The 21,715-nt window shown below is 42.8% G+C and overlaps 2 long non-coding RNA genes across 2 annotated transcripts in view; one reads left to right on the top strand and one right to left on the bottom strand.

Moving 5' to 3' along the window:
* The window catches only part of LOC133216902 (uncharacterized), a 448,875-nt gene that overhangs the window by 74,160 nt on the left and 353,000 nt on the right, over positions 1-21,715 (top strand). The window lies entirely within an intron of this gene.
* On the bottom strand, positions 5,563-15,671 carry LOC133216918 (uncharacterized). Its single transcript, XR_009726757.1, has 3 exons — positions 15,542-15,671; positions 7,975-8,114; positions 5,563-6,513 (listed from the first exon to the last, which is right to left on the bottom strand). It is a non-coding gene; the product is annotated as an uncharacterized LOC133216918 (long non-coding RNA).

The raw sequence follows: 21,715 nt of genomic DNA, 5'->3' as shown, positions 1-21,715 counted from the left end.
AAGCAAACATGCCTGCTTTCCCCAAGCCATCACCTCCTGCACTGCAGTAGGGAGAAAAACGCTTCTGATATCCCAGACTCTGAATGAAGTCCAAGGAGGAATACTGACAGGGTAAGAGCAGATTTATCACACCAAGCACAATGATTCAGCCAGATCTCAATTTCAAGACTGAAGGCTTTTTACAAAGCTGCCTTGTCCTACCAGTGCTCAGCAGTAATCCCTAACCACATTCAGGTACATAATCCTGAATTGCTTTCATGAGCTTGATGTCTAAGCTGTTCCAGCACACATACCTTTCCAATGATGTCTGCACCACTCAGCTTATCTCAATGAGCAGTTAGGCTGAGGGTGACCTCATTGTCAAGACTGCCGTCAATGCTGCGTTCCAAGTGTCTGTGTTGGAACAGGACCAAAGCTGTTTGGGGTCACTGTCTGATGGTACAAGGTAGTGGTGCAGAAGCAGATCACTGAATGCTGCTGCGGTGCAGGCAGTGCTCCAACCTGTGCTGCAGAGGGCAGGTAGCAGTGGTCTGAAGGGAAGTGAGCTGATGGCAAGTGGTTGTACCTGGTGTGCTCACTGAAGCAAATCCTCCCTTAGGGGGTTATGGGAAGATTCTCCAGACAGCAAAACAAAACCACATCTTGTCCTGTCCTCCTCCCAGTGTTTCTTCCTTTGCCCCAGTAACAAGGGTTGAGTTAAAGCATCTGCACATGTAACGAGGTTTTATTCTGCCATGATCCCACACTGGCTAATAATGCCTTATTCAACAATGCCAAATCATATGACACTGCCCTCTGCAATGAGCTGTCAATGAAAAGTAGCTGTCCTGTCAGAGGTGAAAGGAAAATGTAGTAATAAACCTGCCCAGAAAAACACCAGGGTCCTGCAGAAGCCATGTGTTTGCTTTTACAATACAATAGTCTGTCACTTGAAGTCTTTTCCATTACAGGCCTCATAAAAATCTCCTTGGGAGATAAGAACAGATGACTTGCTTTATGAATTCAGATTGATGGACCATCTAATTTGTCTGCTGGAGACAAAACCGATTGTTTTATGGGACACTATAAGGGATGCTTATATGGAGTGTCCCCAGGAATGGCATTTCTGCTTATTGCCTTGCAAGTAATGCTGCTTCAGAGCATAAAGCTTTATATACCTTCTTTCTGAGAGTCTGAGAGTCATATAAAAGAGAATCTTACATATATATCTCCAAGTGTCATCTCTCTATCATACATACATGCTTTCATGGTATATGTACATATCTAAGACATACTGTGTTGCTGGCAGTTGTTGAACCTCTGTGGTCTCTTGCCCCTCTGCAAGGATGTTCCATTGGTGTTTGTAGCTGAAAGAAGCAACAGAAATTTTCAAACCATCATTTTTTGACAGTTTCATTCCTTTCTACCAGAACTGCAGCATATTCCTCAGCCAGGTCTGCAGAAGTCATTGCTTTTTCAAATCCACACTTGTATCCAACTTGAGTACCGCAATAGGTGTGATTCCAAGGTACCCAGACACTGGGAGTCATTAGGAGAGTTTCTGGTACATAATAAAAATCATGGTGGGCAAGTGCTAGAGCAAGATTTTGCTCCTTTGAGACAGAGATGATGCTTGCTTGCTGCCACATCTTGTCTGAGGTAATTTCCAACAGGAATTAAGTGATCATTTAATCAATGGCCTAAACCTTCTGCAGCTTTCTTTTCCTTCTGCTACTCATTTTGATCATTTACTGGTGATACATATCAAACAAGGCAGAATTCAGAATTATAACAAGCTCCTGGATCACCCCAAACTCCCGTGATGGATTTACCATGAAGTTCAGTTAAGGAGGAGTTGCAACAGACTGGGAAACTTTGGGCTATTCTGGAAATTTTTGTTTCCTTCTGAACTCAGACCTTTCACATTGAGGTGAATAAACAAGTCCCTCCTGAAGACTGGAAAGGAATCAGGTTTTAGTTTTTACCATTATAGTATTTCTAGGATAGTCCACTGTCTTTCCTGAACCTGTCTTTACAGGTCAGTTATCTAACAGACTATCTTAATTTTCTGCCTTGTTCTTGAATTAAATGCACCAGTGGTTCTTGCTCACAAAGAGTGAGTAGTACTTCTAAGGTTACTCTGTGTTCTATTTAAAAGAATGAGGCATTAGCTTGCCTTCTAATTAGTGGAATATAAGTATTCTGTTGCCCTTCACAGCTTGCAGGGCATAATGTGGAAATATATTCATCCTCTAGGTGAACTCTAATGATTGACATAGCTACTAAGACCATGAATATTTAGCAATATACTCAGACATCTCAGCTATAAATCGCAACAGGTTGAAAATAAACCTTAAGCTTGTTTGAACCCCAGCATTCAAATGCCACCACCACCATCGTGGTCTTTCTTCCAGCAGTCTCTTAGTGACTCACTAGTGCCCTTGTAAGATACTTCTGGTGAGAAGCTGGAGGATTGATCTTTAAACAGAACATTGCAAATATAAAGTTTAGTGTCCTATATTTCTGGTCAGTTCTGGGGGCATCAATCCTAGTTTAAGGGCAGATTTTTATTTCAATCATGATGTGATTCACAATGAGGATGGAAAAATAGCGGGACGGGGGATAAACAAAAAAAGAGGAAAACATCCCTCTGAGGGTCAGTGATGTTTGGCACCAAGTGTGTGGAAACTAAAATGGTCACACCCTTTAATGGCATTCTAGTTCCTCCTTGCAAAAGAAGCTGAGCTCTTCTTGGAGCTCCTCTCCATGGGGAGAGGGTTGGATGGACAAAGCATCTTGTACCAGAAAAAAACGGACTGGGAAGGGGAACGCTCGCAAATGCTGGTGCAGGCTGTGCTCATTGTGTGCTGGTACCTCCAGGAGCCCCTCACTGGCAGGGAAAGAGCCTGAATCAGCTCCAAGTTGGAATAGGTAAAATTTAATATGAAAATTCATAAAGCAGCCAACTTCCTCACTGTTCCCCACCAAGTCTTCTGATTTTTCACACCTCAGCTCTTCAGCCAGTGTAAGGATATGACCTCTACAGGCAAACCCAGCTCCACGGGAGTTGTTCTGCAGGGGGATGAGAATGGCTTCAAATATCCCATGGGGCAGCGTGCCTCCTGCAGGTCCGCGTCTTATGCATCCAGCAGATCTGGATAGCTCTTACTGTGGTGGGTTTTCCCAGCCAGATCAGCACCCCACAGCCACATCCATGGGCCTCAGGGCTGCCCAGAGCATGGCTATGGAAGTCTGCAGCCACCTGGAAAAGTGGCAGGGCTGCCTTTCTTGTAGCAGCACAGACATAGACCGGCTTTAGTGGGTTGGCAAAGCTGTACAAGGAGTGACTGGTTGTGTAGGGTTTGCCAGATTTTTAATATTCCAGATGCAGGGATAGTGGGGTCAGGTGAAGTGCTGTGCATCCAATGGATTTGGGTGTATTTTGCAAGCTCAGGCCCTTGGTATGTTAGCTTTAGCCTACAGAAACATATCCTGAGGTATGTGGTATTGTGACTGTGACTGCATGATATGCTCAGGATCACGTTGTTTCCATTAAGTCATAGCTACATAGCATAATTAAAATAATTACTGTATTATGATTTAGCAAACCCATGGTTTCTGCAGCTGGGAATCTGTTTTACAGGTTTTTCTTATACATTGAGATCTTCACAACACTAGAGGGCACCAAGTCCAGGCATGAATCTATCGTGGGGCGAAGCAGACTGTGAACACTACCTGCACACAGTCACACGCAGACACACACAGACACCCTCGACTGAGGGTCATCCACTGAACTCATGATGTGGTGAAGAGGTCAAACCCGTACAGTCTTCTGGACACCGACCACCTTCTCCTCTGTTTCAGACCAGCGCTCTGCCCATCCCTGCATTACAGAATCGCCCTTGAGCCAGGCAGGGAGAGTCCCAAAGGCAGTGGGAGCCATGCAGCATTCCCCTAGGCAAACACTGATGCCTCAGGATGGAAATTGCTGGAGGGGCTCCATGGGAAGGCCTGGGGCTCAGCTAGACAGGGCGCTCAGCTAGAGCTTCATCCTGGCCAGCTGACATTCCTCTAGTTTCAGTTCTTGTTTCATGGTCAAGGCCATCTCTTCGGAGTCACCTTTGTTGCACACCTTGTGAGAGAATCTGCTTTGGGCTGAGATATACTGAAGTTTCAGATAAATTTCCTGTGATTTCCTAAGAGAGCTGAGCGGTAGAGCTGAGATTTGTGACTTGTTTGTTGATTCAGTGCCCTTTCCATTTACAGTGCTGAAAACAATAGGGTTTGTGTTCCAAGGAACCTGTTCTCTTGATTACCATAGTGCCCCTATCCATCTGACTCAGGAAACAGCTTGCAGCCATCCCATAAAATGGGGTTTTCACATGATCATCCCATGCATGCTGTGACTCTTCCGTACATGCCAGTTAGGGTTTGTTGCTAACATTTTTATAAAGGTATTTAGGAGATATTTAGCTTCTCTAAAATACTGTAATGTGGTGCCCGAGGGCTTGAGTCAGGGAATTAGGCAAGCCGTTCTCAAGGCAGGAACATGCTTTCCAGTGCCCATGGCTTGTTCCTTCTGGGCTAAGCTGGAACATCGAATGCTAGATGGAGATACCGTCCAGAGAGAAGTTTTCAGATTCCACTTAAATTCAGGTTCAGCTGACCAAGAAGCTATAGCCCTGCAAAACAAAGAGACCTGTGCCTCCAAACCCATCCAGGCTGCCTGGAACTGACAATGGGCATCTTCATACTGCTCTCAGAGGCAGAGACACCCGATTTCTGGACACAGTCTGAAAAAAAAGGATGGATGAAGGGATCTGCTTTTACATCAGCACTCACTGGCTAAGTCACGTCCCTGGGAAGTGGAGAAGGTAAATGCAGTTCCCCTCTTAGCATGAGAAGTCACAAACTCACCTAAGAATAGATATTGCTGGCCTGAAGTCAACTGGACGACAGCCTTTCTCTGGCAGACATAGAGATAAAGCCAAGGTGATACTTCTCCAGAAGAGTCTCCCAGCAAACTGTGGCTTAGGGACAAGCAGTGTCTTTGCATTAAATAATGCAGATGGCTTATTTTTCCAGTGAATGTGTCCAGCCTATAAGAGCCAGGTGGGCTTTTACGTACTCAGCCTTCCCATGCAGAGTATGGGCACTGTGTCCTGGCCTGTGCAGACACTCTCAACAATCTTTTCAACCCTGCCTTGGGTACAGGCCTGTAAAAGTTAATGCCACAGCATCTAATTTACCAGTGCCTGAAGTCCTTTCTTGGACATATAGAACCCATCACAAATCTTTCTAAGGCATCAATGGATAAAAATGTCCCAAATCTGCTGGTCTTCACATGTGACAAAAAAACATCCTCCATAATAAAGGTTATAATTTCTGCTCCTAAAAGCTCGTTTGTTCAGTTTCCTCTCTGTACAACTCACACAGGACTCTCTTCCACAGTGCCTGGTAAGGCTGAATCACGGGTGTTTCCATGGGCTTTGGAAGGTGTGGGGATGCACATGGGCAGGCAGGCATGGGCAGAACACAGGGCATCGCCCACAAGAGCTCCAGGGGGGCCAGGCCAGAGTGGATTTCAGCATTTCCCCAGAGGGGGACCTGTGGTTTTTCCTGCTGCCAAAGGAATGAGGAGATCAGAAGCACCGTGCATTGCATAAGCTGCCTGCAGTGGTGTCAGCAGAGGGCACTGGGTGCTCACACGCCAGTGGCATCAGCAAAAAATCCTCCCGTTTCCAAGCCTATTTTATGAAGATCACGCAACCACCGGCACAGGTTTAATTTAACTTCGCCTTAAATTCTCCTTTTCTTTCCCTCAATGCTTGCATCAAGTTTCACACATTTTCTTCATTTTTTCCTCACCAATCCTCTGCTTTATTGCTTCCCAGCCATAAAATACAAGGTTTCCTGAGTAGCTGAGCCCTCTTCCCTGTGGTCTGTTGACCGTGGTCTTCACCCCTTTCAGTCCACACAGCTTGCTAATGCCATAACCAGTGGAACAGGACACTTTGTGCAACTGTTTTAACTGTAAGAACAGAAGCAGGCAGTATCCCTGATGACAGAGGTGATATGTGCAAACTCAGCATTGTAAAGGCAAATGGTCTTTGCTTTCACACTATTCTTCTCAACTTTGCAAACCCCAAATGAGCTCTGATTTGCCTCATTCCCTTGTTCACACCTCTCCTTTTTTTCCCATTAGGGTTTGTAGCCGTCAGACAGCTAAAGACAACTCAAATATCCTTAGTTAAAATCAGCAGGTAAGGCAAGAAGGAGAACTCAGACCATTCAGTCTGTGCCTAATTTTCTCATAAGGAGGTGGCATAGTATAGCCTTGGGGTGTCATCACATCAGAGGTGGGACCCACCAACTGAACTAGAAAACAGCAAGTATGGTGAGGAGACTGATACATCTTCTGAAGAAGGGGACATGGAGGCTCTGGCTGAATCAAGGATGTTGTGGAACTCTCCCCAAATCCTCCTTAACTCACTGCTTTCCAAGTGACCCAAAAGAAGAGAGCTTGGGGTCCATCTGTGGGGAACAACGTCCAGCAGAGAAGCTGCAGTGGGTGACAATCACCAGCACTCCACCCCCCCGGTGTGGTACCCTATACACCCTTCCCAAGAACAATGCCCGGCAGAACTGACTCCTCGAGGTGCTGGTCTCCCCTTCAGTGCATGCAGTTCAGCAGCTTCCCTGCTGAGCAGGAGCTGCTACCGTGCTTGAACCACACAAGGATTCACGTGCAGGGCCACCCCACCACGAAAAAAGAAGAGAGTAAATGTCCTTTGTGTTTGCCCCCAGAGAAAGCCCATCTCTGACACCCAGAAGGGAGATCCCACTCAGAGACCTGGAACAAGTCCTGTGAGGAGCGGCTGAGGGAACTGAAGAAAAGGTGGCTCAGCAGAGAGCTTATTGTTTTCTACAGCTACCTGAAAGGAGGTTGTTGCAAGGTGGAGATTGGTCTCTTCTCCCAAATAACAAGCAATAGGACAGGAAGAAATGGCCTCAAGTGGTGTGCCAGGGGAGGTTTAAATTGGGCATTAGGGAAAATTTCTTCACCAAAAGGGTTATCAAGCACTGGAACAGGCTGCCCAGGGAAGTGGTGGAGTCACCATCCCTGGAGGTATTTTAAAGATGTGCAGACTCTCGTGCAGGCACTGAGAAACATAGTTTAGTTGTGGCCTTGGCAGGGCTGGGTTAACTGTTGGACTCAATGATCTTAAATGTCTTTTCCAACCTAAGCAATTCTATGATTCTACAAAAAGGCACCCACTGTTTTTTATTCCTCAGTTATGCATCCTTCCAACACTTCAAGGAAAATCTGCTGGGAACCAGAATCTTGGGCATTTAGTAGGAAAGAGTTGTTGCAGATTATCTTAAGTTTTGCTGAATCTTTCTACGTTTTGCGTTTATGAAATATTTCTCCATAGGAACATCTTAAGAAGTTAGCCTTAATGCTAGCACAGGTTGCTGTGTTACTTGGAATCAGATGCTGTGTTGCTTGAAGTCCCAGTTCTCTGTGACATGTTAGCCTTAGTCCTTGCTCTCTAGAGTATAATCAAAGCACCTAGGGTCTACTGTCTATAGGATAAGTTATTTGACAACCTGGCAAGGTAGAAATCTAGCCAGCCAACTTGGCAAAAGAACTTACTTTTAAGGTGACCTGAAGTAAACTGCCTTCATTATAATACTAAAAAACACACCCACAGATCAAGAAGACCCTTGCTCAGGTGAAGACCCTTCCCGTGCGCAAGCGTAGTAACAAAAGAGGATGACAGTACAGATATTATAATTGTATGTAAATCACTAACCAATCATTGTAACTGGGAATGTACTACCTTGTAATTTTTGTGTATAAATGTAATGATAAAACTGGCATTGGGTGTGCTTGATCTGTAGGAACTCCACCTAGCACCCAGCACTGCAATAAAGAAGTGCCTGCTTCTTAATACTACATTGGCATTAAGGTGCTTTATTCTCCCAACTTACGGTGACAGTTTTTGGCGACCTAGATGGGACCTTGCGAGTGAGACTGGAAGAGATTAAGTGATGATCAAACTCCAGCCAGCACCGATGAATTCTTGGGGAGGAACATTGCCCTTGACTCATAAAGCTCCTTGCAACATTCCCTGGAGAAAAAGAAAGGGGAAGGCACTTCTTTCAGAATTTGGTTTGGAAAGCCTGCCTGTAAGGCCCAGTGAAAGCCGTGCATTGTTGAAGATAAGGTTTGCATTGGAAGCCTGGGTGTCTGCCCATAAGTCATAAGTGAAAGTTATTGCAGGGTTGGACTTTGGTTGGTAATTGCTGTTGCATGTTTGCTAATTACTGTTTGCTTTGGTATTTGGTCATTACTGTTGCACGTTTTGGTGATTGCTGTTTGCATGTTTTATTGTAATTTGATGATTATCATTTGTTCCATTAATCACTGATTATGTATTTTATTGTAATGACATCAGGATTTGTAAAACTGTTTAAAAGTTCTGGAAATTTGACCACCATGGATGAAAGGATACCAAAATCATTGCCGCTAGGATGTTTGTTAGAGCATCGGGGTGATTTGCATGATGATTTATGCAAACGCCAAATGATTGAATATTGTAACCACTAGTGGCTTTTGTATGTTTTGAAGAATAAGGAAAAGTAGCCAAAAAATAGAACTTTGAGTTATAATATTTTGCAGTTAACATTGTTTTGTAGAAAAGAAGGTTAAATCGGTATTAAAAATGGGTGCTGTATGGAGTAAAGCATGCAATGCCAAGGGCTTTAAATTGATCTAAATTATATGAGGTAAAACAGAATAAGAATGAATTTCTGTGTTTCTGGAAAAAATTAAAGGAGACTGTTAGAAAATACACTGATTTAAAATTGGAAACCAAGACAGAACAACAGCAATTGGCTTTGATTCTTATGGGACAATTAGCACCCAATACAAGAAGAAAACCCCAAAAATTACAGGGAGAGGATTCTAGAAATTTAAATAAAATGCTTGAAGTAGCATTGAAAGTTTATAGCAATCGAGGAAAAAAAATAAGAAAAGAAAAAAAGGGGTAGAGAGAGCAGACTAATAGCTCTTTTAAGAGGGAATGCAGTAAAGAGCACAAGCCAGAGGAAGAGGAGGTTTTAGAAACTTTGATAACTGAAAATCTAATGTACCTCTGGGGATAGATCATTGTGCATACTGCAGGGAGGAAGGACATTGGAGAAAAGACTGCCCTAGACTAAAGGCAAGTCAGCAAGAAGCTGCAAGGATAATGACCCTAGACAAGTGAAGAGGACAGGAGAGGAATCCAGCTGAGCCTCTGGTAATAATTAGGCTGGGAAACAATAAGGTTTAAATTTTAGTACATATGGGTGCAACATATTCTGTCTTGAACACTTGCAAAGGGACATTAGGAAATAAAATGGCCAGTATAATCGGATTGAGTGGAAGCAAGAAAATAGGCCATTCCTTCAAGCTCTAGATTTGAAATTTGAAAATAAGGTAATTACACATAAATTTTTACATGTGCCAGACTTTCTGATACCTTTGCTGGAACAACATTTATTGTCCAAGCTAAATGTACAAATAGTGCTTGAAAATGCAGAGGTTCTTTTAAAAATACCAGAATCAAAGACAGGGAAAATATTAATGATACAGGAGAAAGTTAAGGAACAAATACCACAGGAGGTAGATCAGGCTGTTATAGCCTGGAATACAGACATACCCAGTAAGTCAAAGACAGCACAACCTAAAAAAAATAGAGTTGAAAGAACAGGCAAAAACAGTGAGAATCAAACAATATCTGATCAAGCCAGAGGTTAGACAAGGAATCAAGAAATTGATTGATAAATTCTTAAAGTTTGGGATTCTTGAAGAGTGTGACTCAGAATATAATACCCCAATTTTGCCCGTAAAAAAAGCCCTTCAGATGAATATAGATTAGTTCAGGATTTAAGGACTATAAATCAAATAGTTAAAGACATCTAGTTGTAACCCTGTAGTTGGAGATACATATAAACTTTTAACAGCACTGGGAGAGGATTCGCAGTACTTTGCAGTGCTTTACAGAGCTTGATTTAAAAGATGCTTTCTTTTGCATACCCCTCGAGGAGGAAAGCTGAAAATTATTTGGTTTTGAGTGGGAAAATCCACAAACAGGGTGAAAATCACAATTAACACGGACAAGATTGCCACAAGGATTCAAAAGTATTCCAACAGGCATCAGTAACCAGTTGGCAAAACAGCTGGAATTGTGGAAGCAAATAGATTGAGAACGTAAACCTGGACATCTGCTTCTACAACACATGGATGACATCTTGATTGCTACAGAAAAGAGACCTGTATTAAGGTAACAATAGACCTTTTAAACTTTCTTGAACTAAATGGGTACAAAGGGCCTAGAAATAAGGCTCAGATAGCAAGTCAAACTGTAATATATGTGGGCTTTGGGGCCAGAATAGCAAAAGGCCATTCTGGACTTGAAACAGGCTTTAACGACTGCACCAAGCGTTGGGACTTCCAGACCTAACCAAAGATTTTCAGTTATTTTTTCACGAAAGACAGTATCTTGCACTCAGGGTGCTGAATCAGAAAACAGGAAGCTGGAAAAAGACCAGTTGGGTAGTTCTCCAACCAACTAGACACTGTAAGTAAAGGACGGGCTACTTGTCTCCGAGAAGTTGCTGCTACAGTGATGCTAATACAAGGAGCTTGAAAATTAACTTTGGGAAGGGCAATAACAGCATATGTACCACACATGGTAATTACTGTTTCAGAACAAAAGGGGTGTCAATTGTTTGTCCCCTAGCAGAACAACAAAATACCAAGTGATTGTGACAGAACAAGATGAAGGCTGCGTGGAGACCTCATAGCAGCCTTCCAGTATCTGAAGGGGCCTAGGGGGTGGTGGGGAGGGACTCTTCATTAGGGACTGTAGTGATAGGACAAGGGGTAACAGGTTAAAACTTAAACAGGGGAAGTTTAGATTGGATATAAGGAGGAAATTCTTTCCTGTTAGGGTGGTGGGGCACTGGAATAGGTTGCCCAGGGAGGTTGTGAATGCTCCATCCCTGGCAGTGTTCAAGGCCTGGTTGGACGAGGCCTTGGGTGATATGGTTTAGAGCGAGGCGTCCCTGCCCATAGCAGGGGGGTTGGAGCTTGATGATCTTAAGGTCCTTTCCAACCCTAACTATTCTATGATTCTATGATTTTATTTTGAAAACAACTAACTTGATTAACCCTGCAGTCTTTTTGAACTCCATGCACGAAGAAGGACAACTAGAACATGACTGTTTGGTGACCATTGAACATTTCTATTCCAGTAGAGAAGACTTAAAGGTTAGACCACTGGGTGATCCTGATTGGGAATTATACAGGGATGGCAGCAATTCTGTGGAGGACGGAAATGGATATGCAGGATATGCGGTGGCTACTGAGAATTCAGTTATAGAAGCAGATTCTTTACCTTGCACTACTTCAGCTCAAAAGGCAGAACTGATGGCCTTGATGAGAGCATTAGAACTAACTGAAGGAAAGGAAGTGAATATTTGGACTGATTCAAAATATGCCTTTGGTGTGGTACATGTTCGTGGAGTCCTCGGGAAGGAAAGGGGATTATTATCCTGCCAGGGAACAAGAATTAAATACAAAGAAGAAATCTTAAAATTAATACAGAAACTGATTAAGGTGGCAATCATGCACTGTAAAGCACATCAGCCAGGAAATACAAAAGAAATTATAGGAAACAAATCGGTAGACAGAACAGCTAGGAGGACTGCAAAAAGAGATGCCTCCCAAATGGCATTAATCCCTATTAAAACCATAGCTCTACCAAGAGAAAAACCTAAATATTCAGAGGGAGACGAGAAATTAGGGAAGTTGCTAAATGCAAAAAAGAATTTAGCAGGATGGTGAGTGACATCACAAGGGTAGTAATCTCACCACATAATGAGGGAAATAATACAGACAAAAGATAAGGAATGTCATTGGGGAGCAGAAGCATTAGTGACATTTTTAAAGAGACACATAGTACCAGTAGAAATGCTAGAAATAGCTAAAATGACAACTGTAAAATGTGAAATATGTTTGAAAAACCATCCAGTTGTAAAGAAAAAGGTTCAAAGATGAATACTGAAATCAGGAATGGAACCAGGAGATTACTGGCAAATAGATTTTTCAGACCTACCTCAGCAAAACATCTATCGGTACATTTTGGTAGGTGTTGACACTTCTACAGGATGGCCAGAAGCCTTTCCCTGTCGGACCAATCAAGCAAAAGAAGTCATTAATTGGCTATTGCAGGAGCTTATCCGAAATTTGGGGTGCCTATTTGAATATCTTCAGATAGAGGTCCACATTTTATTGCAGAAGTGGTACAGGGTGTTAGTAAAATATTGGGAATTACTTAGGACTTACATACACCTTGAAGGCCACAATCCAGTGCAACAGTAGAAAGAATAAATCAAACATTGAAAAGACAGATTAGTAAAATATGTCAGGAAACTAATTTGAAACAGCCTTAGGCACTCCCACTGGCCCTCTTGTGAATTCAGGTTCAACCTAATAGTGGAACTTTAATTAGTCCTTTCCACACGTGGAAAGCCATACAAATCTCCAGAACCAAATTTGAATGCACATATAAAAAGGAAAACAAAATGCATGTAACTATCTACTTTCCCTAGGAAAAACTTTAACTGCACTTTCAAGTGTGGTTGTTTGGAACAGGTCTTTGTCTTTGGAGAACCAAATACATGATTTCCAAGTGGGAGACTATGTCTACATGAAAAGATGGACTTCTGAACCCTTCCAAGAACATTGGAAAGGACCATTTCAAGTACTTTTGACTACCTTCACCACCATCAAGACAGCTGAATCAGAAGCATGGATGGACTACACTAGGGTGAAGAAAGCCCAGGACACTTAGCATAGACAATGAGTGATGGGACCTGGACAACTCATTTACCTCCAGATGGTAAAGTAAAACAAATAACACTAGGCATATCAACCCTATGTTCAGTCTGGAGAAGAGCTCCTTTTAGAGGACCATTAGAACACTTAGAACTAGAAAGTCTGAAGAGGTCAGAAATAGATGAAGAATGGAATGAACCTTCAACTGGAGTGAAAGTTTGTTGGGCTTTGGAATCTTTGCTGACTCCTTTAGCAATATATAAGAACGGGTAATGGATATATCAACTAACAAGACAAGTAGAAAGGCTAGCAAATGCAACCAGGAAAGGATTTAAGAATGCGAATTTACAATTACAGGCAACTTCAAGGATGACTTTAAAACATAGACTGGCTTTGGATATGCTTTTACTTAAAAAGCATGGAGTTTGTGGATACTTGAAAGATGGAATTGACCATTGCTGTATATACATTTCAAATGTGACTCAAGATGTGGAGCATGTCTTAGACTTACTGGAAAAGGTAGAACAGAATACTCAAAAGATTCAACAAGACATATAGGAAAATTGGATGCATAAAATCTTCAAGGGATTAGGACCGAATTTGAGTTCATGGATAAAATCACTAATTAACACTTCAATAGTCTTGTTGATAATTTTTTAATGATTACTTTTATCTATTATTGTTTAAAAAGACATATAAACAACAAGACTGCATTCAGCTGAATGATCTTCCAAGCAGTTGAAAGAGTTCTTCATACTGCCTAATGGTTTTCATGGCATCCATTTTTGGCAACCTGTTCTTTCAGCATGACTAAAAATAAAAACAGAACAGATAGAAATTGTTGCCACACATCTTTGCCCTGTAGCATTTAGTCTTTACAGTGTATTTCAGGAGCTTTCCTTTGGCAGGACTGGTAGAAAGTTACTGAAAATCTTTCTGGCAGTCTCAAGATGCTGTCAGAGGAGAAGCAAGCGTGGTGTGGTTACGTACTTCTAAAAATGGCATATTTGAGAAAAGAAAAGTGGGAATTAAGTGCTTAAAACTCACAGGTTGTTGCCCCCTAATTACAAAAAGAAAAAATAATTATATTGGATATTGTATTGCTTGTTCTTTACTGACTCACCATCTTGGTTAAGGGCAAGCTGGTGGCACTGAGCAGCACTGAGCCAGCCCTCATGCCACAGCCTGAGTAGCTTGCAGGATGCTGAACACATTGGGGCATTCTTCAGCATTCATACAGCTGGGCCAAGTGCTCCCAATGCCTTTCTCTGATGGAAGAAGAGACCATGGAGATGATGCTATTTCCTCCTTGACCCAGGTGAGTTCTACAGGAATAAACAAGTGGATACAAACTCCCCTATACACTTCAAACCTGGCACACTTCTAAGATGGTTCTAACTAAATCCCTTGTGTAGCACTTGCCAGACACTGTTCACTACTGCTGCTGTCACAACCTAGCATCAGCCCTTGTGGGACATCCCCTCACTGCTCATGATGGGACAACATGAGAAAAAGCGGGATGAGGCTGAGAGCATTGGCACAGACAGCTGGCACAGGGACCAGGTGACATGAACCTCACAAAAAGGACTGTTTGTAGATGACCAGAACTGTGTAAAGCTTTAGAGGTAAAGACAAGGACTCTAATGGAACAAATTAATGGAGGGAACTGCATAAAGGAAATCACTTAGTAAAGAAGGAGCTTCCAGGGCCACACCAAAGGACTCACCTCAGTGCCCTGATTCTGCCAATAGCCAGACATAAGGAAGAAAATGAAAACAGCACATTTATTTAGCATGCCTTGATGGACTTCTTTTCCTTGAACTCCCTAGTTTGCTCCCAAATCCATGGGCAAAGGTAGCATCCACAGAATCTTTTAGTGAGGAGTTTCATACCTCATCTCAGGTTGTCTAAGGAGGCACCTCCTTTTATTTGCTCTGAACTAGAGACCCAGAGCTTGTTTGACAACCTTCAGCTTTTGCCTTACAGGGAAGCAAGCAATCCATCCCTGGGCATCCCAGCCAAGCTGAGGAGCAGGAAAGAAGAGATTACTTCTTCAGGTGCACTGCTGCTGAGTGCCCTACTCATTTACCATTTAGTCTTCTTGATTGTATGGGTGATGCTTCTAGATTGCAGCTGTGAAACAATGTGGCTTTTTTTATACATCTTCCAGTATGCCCACAGTAAAACAGCTTAACCTTTCCTCGAGGAAGGATTTCCCTTTTTGTGAAGTCCATCTGATCCTGCAAATTCTTCTGATTTCAACAGCACACGGTCCATTTGCAGCTGAACAGTAGTTGACCTTGAATGTGCCTATACATTGGGTGCCAAAGCTGGCAATTCAGAAGCAGTAATTAAGCAGAACCTCAGCAATGGCAGTAGCAGCCTGCTGCCTGAAGGACGTTTGCAGGCATTAATGCAAACCAACTGTTCTTAAGCACTTGGCAATAACTATGACTGTTACACAGCTACTTCTACGGTGCAACTAGCCTTTGACAAATGAATATTGCAAATAACTGTTTCAGAAGCGCAGTCACAGCATGAAGCCAGATTAAATCAGTGCGATTTTTTTTAACGTTCCGGGATCTCTGGCCAACCTTTTGCTCTCACTTGTACTCACAGCCTCATTCTGTGCAACTGATTATATTCTTTGCATTGATTTTTCAAACTTACCTTCAAATCCATGAGAGAGCTTCCACTCTACAAGAAACTTAACGGTGCTCAGGGGCTGCAGGCATTACTTACTCATGTTTTCCTCTGAAAGCTGAGCCCTGACCTTTCATCTTAATGTTGACCCATGGAAGCTAAGAAAAACAGATTCACTTTTTTTTCAGTAACTAAAAAATTTTCTGAACAAATAAGCGAGTTTGTTTTTTTTTTCAAATAAAAGAATATTATAAGCATTAGCTACTGTACCTTACTTCAAAGGATAAATTCAGAATTGTTTATAAAATGCCAGCACACTGGTGCTGCCCACACTTGGGGAGAGGTTATTACACTGCTGATGAAGACACTGAACACCCTGCAACTGTGGGGTGCACTCAGCCATGAAGCTGCCCTGTCTTTGCTTTCCTGTAGTATGAACAGTGGGAATTAATCACAGAATCATTCAGGTTGGAAAAGACCTTTGAGATTGAGTCCAAAATGTGTGTACACAGGATGGTAGCTGTCCATATGTCAGGGTCAGAGGTCTGTTACCTATGTTAAAGAGCAGATCCTGCTTCCTTCTTCCTTCAGTATCCAGCTCTGTTCGTATGGGCTGGCAGAAAGACTTAGTTTTCAATGTTGTGTCACACACAGAACCCCCAGTGCATCTGAAAGCAGGAGCAGACTGTCTTTAAGGCAGAGCTGAGCATTGCTAGCCCATCTGAAATCCACTGGCAGCTGAGAGCATTCAGTAAATCATATTTTTAATGAAAAGTATTGGTTTATTACCATCATAGTACTGCTGGGAATCATAATGATTTTAAAGGAGTTTTTATCAGCTTCCTGAGGTGCTCTCTTTCAGTGAAGGACAGATTCAAATTAATAAAACACTATCTTTTTGCTCTTCTTTCTAGGAGAGGTATTTCAGCACAATATCATGTCACAAAAACACTGCAGAGATTTCAGTTTAGGATTCAGAATGGACTGCTCCCTGGAAGGCAGCTTACGCCATTACTCCAAACTTGGGATCAAATTTTCCACATCACACACAGTATTAATTTGCATTCATTCATGATGGAATAAAGCAGTGAAGATTCAGCTTTCCCTGCTGTGAAATACCTACTTGGGGGCTCTTCATTTGCTTGTTTTGCCACCCAGAGTATTACATCGTGGCTCTGCCACTCCAGTAACATAACATATCTGCAGAGTCATTTCTCAAAACCCCTTGCACTTCCATGCAAGTGTGTGCCTCCATAAAATCCTTAAAAAAGATCATATTTTACTTAGTTTTTGGCTCTTTCTCATTTTAAAAGGCACATCCCAATTAAATAATGCCATTTATACTGATCTGTAGGATTTTGCACATAGACAAAGTGTTGCAACAAGCAAAGGCACAGCTGGACTATTCTTGTGAAGGCACAGAGGAGTAGGAGACACTCCAGCTGTGGGGCATTAGTCAAGCTGGCTTAATAGAGAAGTAAGAAAACGAGTTGGATATCATCAGTGCCGGTGCCACAAATCACTCACTGCTCGTAAGATCCCTTTTTTCACCTTTTTCTGAAGGCAGAGATGCTTTACCGTGCTTTCTTTAAAATACAGTATTTAAGTCATGAAGCACAAAACCAGGGCCCTATGAAGTCCCCATTTCCTGCAGAAAGGAAAAATACACATGAAGGATACAAAAGCCAGCCAAGAGGTGAGCATCTCAGGTGTTCACGGAAGGGTCTTTGATTTAACCTACGTGTACTGCAGGTCCCAGTCACACCCTCTAGAAAGTTCATTCATCTCCCACTGAATAAAAGTGTTCATCCTCTGACAGTGAAAAATCAGACTTAACACACAGAAAAGAAGTGTAAAGCAGCAAAACTGAGATTTGTACCCGAGTCCAGCCTGTTCCTCTGGACGCCATGCAGCTGCCTTGCAGGAGAACAAACAAAATTAATGTTCAGTAGAACTGGATTTAGCACTTCACTTAAAGGCCATCAGGAATGCAAGAACAAAGTCTTTTCCTGCCCTTTTCTGTGTTGTGCTTCTCCTACTGTTGTACCGGCACACATGAACCCAGGAGGGTTTTCGGCTGCTCTCCCTTGCCCTCAGCTGCCAGGACACACGGTGGCTCTGCTGCAGCTGAAGTGCTGGGAGGCACCAGCTGAACACAGGATTTAGGAAAAGCGGCGATAGGCCATTCTGAGATGTCACCCTTGAGGAAGGCTTGGTGGCCAACAGTGCAACAGATGGGTGATGCAGATAAACAGCCATCAGGAGCCACAGGCATGGACAGACTTTGCTTCATTTTGGAGTTTGAGCAGGACTGGAGCAAGGTTTCCAGAAATAAGACACAGAAGTTCAAAATGCCCACAGTCACCAGAGGGTTGTAAGTAGGGCAGCCTCTTATTTACTGGGCCTACCTCCTTCACCCCATCAAACAAGCAACAAATTGACCTACGGGACTCTTTCCAAGCTGAATGCCATATGTATAAGTAAAATCCTGTAGTTATCTGCTATCCATGTCCATATTTATAGCCTTCATTCATGGCTGTGTTATTGTTTGGTGGCCTCTTGTCTTTTTTTGGCAGTGACAATGACATTTCTGCTGTAATATGAACAAGAAGTTGTCTCCGTGAGCCTACTCCAGGTCATTTTCACAGTACAGTGGTCACAAACATGGGGCAAGGCTGCCTGCCAGGACACTGCTGCCAGCCTGTTGTGGACTAGGCAGCTGGTATGTGGGGCTGTAAAAATAGAAAGCTGCTTGAAGATGGGCCCAGGCTATAATTTCTCCTGATACACATCATGGGGGGAAGCAGTCAGAGCATGAATCTCCTTTGTGGGTTGGGTGCAGACATTTGCACCAGGACCCAGTGCACTCAGAGCTTCAAGTATTTCTTGACCCAGGCTATTGGAGCTCCCAGGAAAGCTGCTTAGGAATCCAGGCAATGTCACTGTTTGATTTTTTTTCTTCCTAGGATCATTTTCTTTTGGGAGATAGAAGCAATCCAGATTATTTTCTTTTCCTCCTGCCTCCAGCCTCTTCTCTGGCTAGCTTTGAGCACTTTTGACACAGCTCTTACTTGCTCACCTAGCTGCAGACTTAGTTTTTCCAAATTCTTTATTTTCTCCAGAGGATGAAATGTGTCCATGAACAAGCACAACCCCAAAGACTTCTCAGAGCAGGAAGATTTGGTAAAGAACAGCTTGGCAGAGCCCAGCAAGCAGTGTCAGTAGAGTTAGGCACTTAAAATTACATGTGCAGGAGACTGACCCAAAACCCTGCGCCCAGCTTGTCCAGCAGCATGGAGGGAATCAGTCCTTGCATGGCTCAAGGTCCTGCAGCCCAATGAGGAAACAACAGATGAACCTATCACTTTGTTCATTACAGCAAGTTTTGCCTTTGACTCTGTTCATTTTTTCTACGCAAATATCAAATAAAGCCGTGATGAAAACAAACTGCCACAGATTTATGACTTCAGTTCCTAATTAGATTTTTCTTTTGTAGCTGCTCGCTCACATGCAACCTTGTTGCCTTCACAGTGAAGCTAGAAGGTAATAAATACAGCATTGCATTCGTGATGGGTGACTCTCCCTCCTGACCTGGGGAGAGATCACTCACCAGTTCCCTGCTGAAAGCAGACAGGGTGAGAGGCACAGGCCACCCATGACACCAGCGAAGAGTCAGCAGGGTCTGCTCTCAGGCAGCTGGCGACTGTCACTTGATTCTGACCCAGCTACAGCTCAAGGTTTTCCAGGTTTGTTTGACCTTTGGCAATGAGTCCTGACAGGGAGTCACCGTGTGACATCTGCTCAGGTGGTGGAGACACCTCTTTGCCCAAGAGATGCCCTCTGTAAATATCCCCAGCAAGAAAAGGCAGGTCTTGTCTAATGAGAAGCACTTCTGGGTCTAGATAGCCTGCCTTCCGATGCAAGGAAAAGCACAGTTAAGAGGTACTGCAGAGGACACATGCAGAGCAGCTGTCCATGCTTCATTGATTAGGGGTTTTAGCTTTGCGTATTTCCTATGTGCATGACAAGGAGAAAGCCAAAGCAAGCCCAGGGCCAGGGTGCACCAAGGAGCAGCTCACAGCACCCTGAGAAACACACACAGCAAAGGAACAAGTGTAAGCACCTTCTCCTTGACCACCATTAAAGAATGAGATCTGAAGCAAGCTCAGAATAAATGTCCCTAAGAAATTGAGAAAAAAGCAAGAGATTGCAAGGAAACAATACATTATTGTTGTAATTTTGGGCTTGCTGAACCTCCAAAGTGCTCGTGCTTTGGACTGTATTTCATTGCATGGATATTTCTGTGAATGTATCTCCCCCCTTTTGCGATTCTGGGCACAGTTTCCCTCCCAGAGGAAACCTCCCAGCATTCCTGAGAACTACAGATACTTTCTTCATAGTGAAATAGTATTGGAGGAGCTAGCAGATGAGGAATAAGACAATTATTTTTGGAGGGCAGTACGTGTTGAAATTTAGTCCACATCTAAGGGTGCGTGATCATCACAAAAAAATGACCACTCACAGAACTGCTTCAGCTGTTTTTCTAGAAATGCTCCAGATTTTAATGAGGTATTTTGTATTTTAAAAACTCCAAATAATGACTCCCTTGTTTAGAGTAATAAATTTTCTCATTGAAAATTAGTGAAATAATAAATGCAGTTATGAATTCTGAAAAGAAAATGTTTTCAAAGAAAATTTGGCTAAATGTACTGCAAAACTATTATAACACAATACTGCAAACTGCTGTAAAGTAAACACTGCCTAAAATATTTACATTTAGAAAGCCAAGATCTTTTACTCAAAAAGAAGTGTGGAAAAGGAGCAACTGCTTCCCATAAGAAATATGTTACTGGCTCTTTTTGTCATGATATAACAACTGAAAATCAGCGGAGGAGGCAGCAAAGGAGGTTGCTCTATTCATCCATCTTCCCCTGCTATAGGATCCATATAAAATTCATTTCACTTGGTGAAGATTTTTCCTGTTGCCATCACAGTATCTTCTTACACTCCTGACCTCACACCTGTACTCCCCCCCAGTGTGGTAATTAAGCTATACCACACAGTCAGGACCCTGGCACAGCAGAACCACTCCTGGCCATGGGCAATGCTGTCACAGGAGCATCACCTCAGGGCACCATCCTGCTGCTGGGAGCTGCATAGACACCAGCCAGGGGTATGGAGATGATGCTGTCTTTAAGCCCTTGATGGTTTTATTATCTGCAGAGAACAATGTGCACATCTTGCATTATACATTGACTGCATTTGAATTTATGTTGCCCAGGGAAAGCACAGAGAAAACAAAACAAAATGAAACAAAACCAACCCCAAACCATGAAAATACTGCTTAATATAGAGAAAAAATGTGTATATGCAGGATCAAACCAATGTACACAGACCTATTAATGGAAACCTGGAGATACTGACAGCATCTATGGGTAGAGAGTCCTTTCAGCCCTATCCCCTGCTATTACCCCAACTAGTTAGGATTTCCATCATATGCCTGGCCTTATCCTATCTTATTATTTCCCAATTCAACCAGCTTTTGTTGGCAGCAGTGAAGGCTGGTTTCAAACATAAATTCTTCTGTAAATTAAGAAAACCAACAAGCCAAGATTTATTTCCTAGAAGCCCTTAAGTTCAAGTATCCTCCATTCTTTCCCCTCTGCCCTTCCTGTCACAGCAGGGAGTATGTTGGAAACAGTTTTATTGAGGGGAAACAGGAAAAGAAATCACTGTATGTGCAACTAGCAAGGGATCTCCATCCCTCTGTAGAGTTTGTGACTGCAATTCCCCAGCTGAAAATACGGTACTTTCAGCATCATATGCCATGAATAAATACCTGTAATGTCACATTAAATATCACCCTTTCTCCAATCCTATTCCATTACTGATTTTCTTGTAGGAAAAATATACTTGCTCAAGAGATGTATCCAGTTGCTCTTCAGGCTCCTGGAGATAAACTGTTCCCACTACATCATCCTTATACTGGTACCCATGTCCAGGCCATGTCTTATCCCCACTGTCCACCCCACTGGAGAGCATGGTGTCATGAATACAACCCTGGAACCACACAGCAAGATGGCAAGAGCTGTGTGTGGCATTGTGCTCTCCTTACTCAACAAACCAAAATTAATTGTTACCAGAATGGTCACTGCAGGAGGGCTTTCCAAAATGCACTGGCAATGTAACACTGACAGAATA

Source organism: Neopsephotus bourkii, unplaced genomic scaffold, assembly GCF_033783945.1.
Source record: "Neopsephotus bourkii isolate Nb327-2 ecotype Australia unplaced genomic scaffold, CSIRO-AGI_Nbou_v1 NB_1067, whole genome shotgun sequence".
In the NCBI taxonomy this organism is placed as follows: Eukaryota; Metazoa; Chordata; class Aves; order Psittaciformes; family Psittacidae; genus Neopsephotus; species Neopsephotus bourkii.
Note: the sequence above shows the minus strand (reverse complement) of the source record. Positions and strands in the feature narration are given on the sequence as shown.